An 8,882-nucleotide genomic window follows, 5' to 3' on the forward strand; every position below is an offset into this window, starting at 1 on the left:
GTGGAAGATAGATTTTCAGTTATAATTCGTTGAAAAATGACGACAAAGATATACTTTTTCCCATTGGTAATAATTATTTTGAATCTCATGTGTTAGATTATGGCGTGATTAGCGTGAAAAATACTTTGCCTTTCTTGTATATTTGGTTTTTGGATTTTTGACAAAATTGTTTGGGAAAAAAGTGCAAAACAATTTTTTTTTCATTTATGATGCGTTTTCCAACTAGGACTCTTTACTAAAAAATGTAACGTGCCTTGTTTTGATTTGTTTTACGTAAAACCTAATTTTTTAAAATCTCTTATTTATTTTTGTTGCATTTTTTTCCAGCTTGCAAGGCAGTGGCAAATAACATTCTCCGACTTTGACTGCGGAATCCCGATCAAAATGGCTCGCGCGCGCCGAAAACCAGCTTTCTTATATCTAATGAAGTAATTCCATTAATCCCCGCCGCTTCATTAATCGTTATGAGTGCACATTTTATTTACACCCATATCAGATCACAAAGGGGCGGGGTTAACGGGCTTAATTTATTAAATACAAGAAAGCCGCTGTTCTGCACGCGCGAGCCGTTTTGATCGGGATTCCACAAAGAGCGGTTCGACATTCGATGCAGCGGAGCGGACACAGCAGCACGAAGGCGTGGGTGGCAGTGGCAATGTGGAAAAATTATTCCAAATTTTGGAGGCTTAGCGAAAAATCATAAAGTGTCTGTCGGACAGTTTCATCGCAAGGTGCCCGCAAGCGTTTGGATGCAGTTTGTTATTGGAAAGTCGCATTGGGAAATGAAAAATGGTTCTTGTCAGGACTAACATTTTATGGAAAGAAAGAGTTAATTGCGAAAATGTATTGTTTAGGTGGCATCGGGTTTGGCGTGGTAGCTTGGTGGCTGTTAGTGATTCCAGCTATTCAAATTTACTGCATCTTCTCCCTCCGAGGCGCTATCAAATTCGCTATTTTACTTTGAAGAAAGATTATTTCGGATAGTCGGATCAACCTTCTTTTGTATAAAATGTTGGCTTTTGTATAAAATCAATGAAGACGCCACCTCAGTGGAAACTATCTACAGCAACCACCCATCGGTGAACGTCGCTCGGACAGACAGATGCCAAGAGATAATGTTTTGTAATATGAAGAAACTTCGTCTTAAGTCAAATTTATGTTGTTATTCCTCGCAACAAAACGCATCTTAGATAAACAACATCTCATACCCAATTCAGAATCTTGCGAGAAAATTTCATAGGATTCTTAGAACTTATCATTCTCTAAACGGTCTGTTGTCTGCGGAATCCCAATCAAAATGGCTCGCGCCCGCCGGAAAGCAGCTTTCTTATATCTAATCAAGTTATTCCATTAGCCCTGCCCCTTCATTACTCGTTATGAGTGCACATTTTATTTACACCCATATCAGATCACAAAGGGGCGGGGCTAACGGGCTTAATCTATTGAATACAAGAAAGTTGCTGCCGGCACGCGCGAGCCATTTTGATTCGAGCGGTTCGACATTTGATGCAGCAGAACGGACACAGCAGCACGAAGGAGTGGGTGGCAGTGTGGAAAATTTATTTCAAATTTTAGAGGTTGAGCGAAAAATCATCAAGTGGCTGTCGGACAGTTGCAACGCAAGGGTAAGACAAGCGGTTAGATGCAGTTAGTTATTGGAAAGGCGCATTGGGAAAAGAAAATTGGTTCTTCTCAGGACCAGCATTTTATGGAAAGAAAGAGCTAAGGTGGTTATACAACAAAGCCAGAGAATTCCAGATTGGAATGCTAGATGATTTCGCTATTGAATATTTGGAGGTATTCCCGGAAAATTTCCTGGTAGTTATCCCGGAGGAATTAAAGGAAGAGGAATGCGCGGAGAAGTACCTAGAAGAATTTCCGAAGGAATTTCTTATATATTTACAAGTGAAATTATGGAGCTAAATCGGAGGATTTCCGCCATAAGATTTTGAAGAAACTTCTGGTAGAATTTTGGGAAGAAATTCCGTATGTATTCTTGACGGATCTCTCGAATGCATGCCTGAAGGAAATGCCGGATTCTTCCTGAAGAGAGAATAGCCGAAGAAATATCTAGAAGTAAATCTTGGAGAGAAGAAAATAAATCTTCAAGGAATTTCCTCGTGAATTTCTTAAAACCAATTTAGTGGGGGTTTCTAGATAAGGAGGATTTACAATTACATGAGAAGGATTTTCGAATGATTTTCACAGGAATTTGTGGATAACTTTCCGGAGGAATTCAGAAGTTCCCAAGGGAGCTTCTAGAAGGATTTCAAGGAGAATTTTTGAGCCCGAAATGTTTCAAGTTGTTTTGAACTTTCATATATTATGGATCCTGGATGCCCTAATAGGTTTTGGGAATCTTTTGAATTTCAACTAGAGATGGGCAAAACGGATCACTTCGTTGAACGGATCAGATCTGGATCATTCAGTCCAATGATCCGGATCATTCATACGGATCGGATCTTGGGAACAAAATGTAAGGAGATAGCAAATTAGTGAAATGGCTCACACTATTGATCCATACATAGAATAATTAGTAGACGATCTCTTTGATTTTAGAGATAATTGTAGATTGATCATTAGTAGGGTAGAAAGATCTGGAAGACGAAATTAGTTATCGAAGATATTCATGTAGACTGCTATCAGATGAATTAAATAAGTAAATAAACAAATAAATAAATAAATTTCATCCTTCTCAAACGCACAAGCATATATAACATTTATGGAATACTACAGAAAACTTTCCGACGGGCACAAGAAGGCGAGGTGCGCAGCGGGCAAGGTGGATCGATCAGGTGGAAGATGACTTGCGGACCCTCCGTAGACTGCGTGGTTGGCGACGTGTAGCCATGGACCGAGCCGAATGGAGAAGACTCTTATATACCGCACAGGCCACTTCGGCCTTAGTCTGAATAAATAAAATAATAATACAGAAAACTTTTCATTCTGTCATTTTCTTACAAATGGTCTGATAATATGCTGATCTGGTGAACCGGATCTTTTGAAAAGTGAGCTGCGAATCATTCGCTCACATTAAAGATCCGGATCATTTGAACGGTTCCGGATCTTAACGTCTATCTCTAATTTCAACCACCTATTTCTGTATATGATTGGATCGTAAAGTGCATATGTTTAAGGGAATTCATTTCAGTACCCGTTCAATCCTCCTCCTTAGCCGTGCGGTAAGGGGCTCTCCTTAGCCGTGCGGTAAGATGCGCGGCTACAAAGCAAGACCATGCTGAGGGTGGCTGGGTTCGATTCCCGGTGTCGGTCTAGGCAATTTTCGGATTGGAAATTGTCTCGACTACCCTGGGCATAAAAGTATCATCGTGTTAGCCTCATGATATAAGAATGCAGAAATGGTATCCTGGCTTAGAAACCTCGCAGTTAATAACTGTGGAAGTGCTTAATGAACACTAAGCTGCGAGACGGCAATGTCCCAGTGTGGGGATGTAATGCCAATGAAGAGAGAGAGACCCGTTCAATCTCTCCACAATTTAGGGGGGGCGACGCCCCCCCCTGCCCCCTCTAGCTACGCCCTTGTTCTTTAATCATGTTGAAAATAGACAACGTTTTCGAATCATTAACGTACTTGATGCTTGGTGTAAAAGCAAATATCCGGTCTGGAATTAAAACATCGCGCCATGCCCTTCCTAGTAAGGGTCTTACTTCAAAATTTGCTTCCGTCCTTATAACGATTAGCTCTAGGGTATGATTCGTACTACTGGGTGCAAGAGTCACTATGACTTTAATTTTTCCTAAAACTTCGCATTTTTTTTCGGAAAACTGTTAAAAACTATTCGCTAGGAGGGACAAATGATAGTGTAAAAAATCAGACAAATACCTTTCATAGCTAATAATTGACGTGCATGCTCCACAGTCGACTTCGAATTGCTGTTCTTAGTCATCGACTTGCAAGGACATCATCAGAGATGAATTTACTCCACTAGGCAGCTGACTCTTCACGGTATTGATGATGTCATCTTCACAATTCAGGCCGTTAGCGTCGGATTGATCGGATCATGTTGACGAAGTACTTTGCTCCTAATTGCAGCTCCTTGACCCCAGCTTCGACGTCTTCTTCCGTGACTTGATGTATCGACTGATTCTTCGGTTTCTGCGGAGCGCTTCTAGATGGACGAGATCGGCAGCAACGAGACGTATGGCCAATCTTTCTGCACGACAAACATTCCCACTCCTTCGCCAGACATGTGTAGGGGCTATGGTTGTGCCCACATCGGTAACATCGCTGCCTTGCATCTTGATTGGTCTGCCCCTTCTTCTCCTTCATGTGACTTCTGATTTAATGTATAGACCCTGGGTTTCGTGCTCCACCAGCTCGAAATTTGATGCGATCTCAATTGCAGTAGTGAAGACTATTGTTCACTATGCCGGCACAAACCTGTCGCACAGTGCTTCCTCTTTGAAATCTCCAAATTGACAATTCTCGGCCAGAGTTTTCAGCGTAACTACAAAATCGGCCACCGATTGACCCGATTCCTGGACACATTTGTTGAAACGGTAACGCTCAGCAATCTTGTTGATTTTAAACCGTTGAACTAGGCTGGAGCAACCAAGGACTTAAACTTTTTATAGCATTCATTTCCGATTGCAGACACTAGACATAACACTTTCCTATTATCGGTTATGTTATTCAGGACACAAAAGTGGTTGAATCTTTCCTCATACAGCGAAAAATCCTCACCAGGTACGAAGACTTCTATTTGACCAATCATGCCTACTTGCTGAGATGAGTGTTGGGCCGCAGATATCGATGAGGTGGTGTCTTGGAGTAGCGGTGCAGACAATGGAGGTAGAACGTGGCTTGGCTGGTTTGATAATTTTAGCATCATCATCGGCCATCGATGCGATCGACATTGAATTAAAATCAGCATGAAATGTATTAGTTGCTGACAATAAAATATATATTTTTCAAAATAACAAGGCATTCTCAAATTAAATCTCATATTTTCCATCGGTACGTTTGGAGATAATTACCAGACAAAGTAAAGATTGGATTCAGTCTCGAAGAATAACTAGCTTGTCCGCACTTTAAACTGACTATCCAAAAAAGTGGCGAGTCAAAATAATAGGCTCACGAGTTCTCACCAACCGGAAACGTCAACTGCTTGATAACGGCAGTAAAAGTCCGTAATTAAAGATGAAGGCAGAGCTCTGAAATAACCACAGAGCCTTTTTTGCATAATCAAATTACTATTTTATTCATTCTTTTCGGGGAAATTTACATAACTCAAATCGCCACCGGGTGAATGTGATAGACAAGTTGAGAAGAGAAAAATTCCTCTTCTGACATATCCTAGAACTGACGCTCGAGTTTTAGCTATTGACAGAAAAAAATCTTGTGACATGCACACGTGTTCGGCGGAACCTTCAATAGCAGACATTCGAGCGCTCATTTATTTACACTGCGTAATTGTAATCACTTAGCTACATTAGCCGTCAGATCACACATGTTACAATTAACTCGTATTGAGTGCGCACAATTGTTGGCAAATTGAGCGGCTCTCGAGTGTTAATACCATCAACAACACATGTAGGTACTAGATATTTAATTACTGCCCTTCTGTGGTCAGAGAATTAGCTGCATCCGAAATAGGTCCTCCTCGTTGCAGCATGCACACAGGTAGGGTGGGTTCGTGTTCAATCGCGAGGCGTAGCCACAGATGGCGGAAATTAACTATTACGAGGTTCGCGAGATAAACTAATATCGAATCCGCTGGGGCGCTGCAGTGGACTGTGGGAAACTCCAGTCGGGACAGTGGTTTTGTGGATGCATTGCGTAAATGTAACTGATACCGGCAATTTAGAACTTATACTCTGCCAACATAATGGAGCACATGCATTTGTGCATTGTACCCTCTGGCAAATTGTTTCAAATCATTCAGCATATCTTCATTAAATCTGTTTGTTGGCAAATAAACGTACTTTTTTCAATTTAATGCTGCGCGTTGTGAACACTGCCTAACAGTAAAATAATGCATGTTTTGTGTTAATCTTCTAAATCTTTTTACATTGTAGGCTAGATGTACCAGTTGTGGCTATAGCATCAGTTGTAATCAAGCAAACCATAATTGTAAAAATTGATTTTGCTTAATTTTTGACGTCCTTTGCACCAGTTGTCGCACTAGTGGTCCCTATTTGGCCAATCCCATATGAAAACAATGGGATTTGCCAAATAAGGAACCAAAATTAAGAATAGTGCCACAACTGGTGCATGCGTTCCTATTATGGATTAACCAATTTTGATGATTATAACAAATTTTATTGTGGTTTTCACAGCTGTTCTAAGGAGCCTGAAGTAAAATCTTTCGCTTGATGTATAAAGTCCACCCACATGCCTTTTACTTATTTTTAAAAAAAAATAGTTGTTCTCATGTATGGCGACAATTGGTACACCCACCCTATACCTGTTTTACTTTTACACTAATTGTTGAACTCATTCTTCACACTTACCTCAAAAGATGCCTTTCTCTTGAACACTTCATAATTTCTTAGGGGAGTTCATTTTGCGTTGACTTATGGGCCTTCCCAATCACACACAGCAACAAAACCAAAATCCAAATCAGAATCTTGAGAGAAAATTTCACTTGATTGCTACTGATGTCATCCATACGAATGTATTTTTGCAGCGTCTGCGACGTGCGCTCATGATTCTGCTATGGACGGCAACTACTCAAACTATTGAGTAGTTGGCGATAGTGATTCGATATGCGCATTACTAGTTATTAAATGCTTTTTTGTAGGACCAGCAACATTGTATAGAATCAGAGGAAGGTTCAGCCGAGACGAGCAAATTAATTGCTTGGAAACAGTAGAAAGTTGCCGTTCATAGTAAAACCACGAGCGTGCGTCGAAGGGAGACGCTGCAAAAATGTATTCGCCTGGGTGGCATCAGTAGAAGTCAAGTGAAGTTGTCTCTATAGATTCTGTATTGGTTTTGTTGCTGTTAGTGATTGGAAAGTCTCATTATGAAGAATAACTCGGTTCTTTTCAGAACCACAATTTCATAGAAGCAAATATCTTGGTGACGGCAGAAAGTTTACTTCGGTAGCAAAATCACTAGTATGCGCCGGGGGGAGATTCTGCAGAAAAAAATTCCATGTATGGCATCAGTAGCAGTCAAGTGAAATCTTCTCTCAAGATTATGATTTCAGTTCACCCGGTGGCGATTTGAGTTATGTAAATTTCCCCGAAAGGAATGAATAAAATAGTAATTTGATTATGCAAAAAAGGCTCCGTAGTTATTTCAGAGCTCTGCCTTCATCTTTAATTACGGACTTTTACTGCTACTGATGCCATCCATGCGAATATATTTTTTGCAGCGTCTCCTTCGGATGCATTTCTGATTCAGCTGGCGAAGACCACTTTCTTTTGTCGTCCAGCGATTATGATTTGCACTTTGAGCAAAATTCGTCTCGGCTTAATTTTCAATGGTGGTCCTGAAAAGAACCGATTCATTTTCTGTCATGTGCATTTTCAATTACTAACTGCAGCAAACCGAGGCAGGAACCATCATTTGGGCTGGGACCACTGCCGACGATGTCGTATTGTCCGCTCTCCATCCCCGCTCTTCGTATTCACTGACCGTGGATTCTCGAACAGAAATGACGCGAAAATGCACACGGCGTGTGCATAACCTATTCATTCACACTTCCGCCATGCTTCGAGGTGACGATCTCGGTGCACCTACGTCTACTGGCGCACATTTTGGAGCTGTTGGACATCATCCTCGATAATGCCGCCACAGCAGTCGAAGCCTTCTTGCACGCATATTCGACATGGCTACCGAAGGTTAGCTTGTCGTCTATGATGACGCCAAGAATCTTCAGACTCCGCTTTGAAGTGATGGCGACGTCTCCCACGTGAACAACTGCATGGATTGACTCCCCGTAGACCTCTAGGGTTACATCGTCAGCAAAGCCGACGATCTTCACACCAGGAGGGAACTTTAGCTTCAGAACCCCGTCATGCATCAGGTTCCATAGTACCGGGCCCAGGATTAACCCTTGTGGGGCTCCTGCGGTAATGGTAACACTTTTCTGACCGGCATCGGTCTCGTATAGCAGCACACGGTTCTGGAAGTAGCTTTCCAAGATCCGGTACAGTCCCACCGGCAGGCTATGCCGGTGTAACGAGAGCGCGATGGCATCCCAGCTTGCGCTATTGAATGCGTTCTTCACGTCCAGTGTCACCAACGCACAGTATCGAATTCCTCGCCTTTTCCGTTGGATCGCTACCTCTGCAGTCTTGAGCACTGAGTTGATAGCGTCCACCGTGGACTTACCCTTCCGAAAACCAAACTGGTTATTCGACAGGCCATCCGTACCCTCTGCGTACGGGGTGAGCCTGTTGAGGATGGTCCTCTCGAGCAGTTTACCCGTCATGTCGATCAGGCAAATTGGTCTGTACGCCGATGGGTCGCCCGGAGGATTCTCGGTCTTCGGCAGCAGTACCAACTTATGCCTTTTCCATCTTTCAGGGAAACGACACTCATCTCGGCATCTCTGCATAGCTAGCCTGAACATGTTCGGGTTGGCTATGATCGCTGCCATGAGTGCACTGTTTGGGACTCCATCAGGCCCTGGAGCTTTGTTCAACGCAAGGGAATAAGCCACCGCAAGTAACTCTGCATTCGTCACCGGAGCCACCATTTCGGTCATACTCCCAGCGCCTTGCAGCGCAGGAGGCCAGGGACTTGTGGCTCGGGACGGAAAGAGTACTTCGATAATCCTCGCCAACCGGTCCGGTGACCGTTCGGGAGGTGAAGAGCCCCCTTTGGTCTTGGCCATAACGATCCTATAGGCGTCACCCCACGGATTCGCGTTGGTATCCTCGCACAGGTTGTTGAAGCACGCTCTCTT

The sequence above is a fragment of the Armigeres subalbatus genome, chromosome 2 (assembly GCF_024139115.2).
Source record: "Armigeres subalbatus isolate Guangzhou_Male chromosome 2, GZ_Asu_2, whole genome shotgun sequence".
Taxonomy (NCBI): domain Eukaryota; kingdom Metazoa; phylum Arthropoda; class Insecta; order Diptera; family Culicidae; genus Armigeres; species Armigeres subalbatus.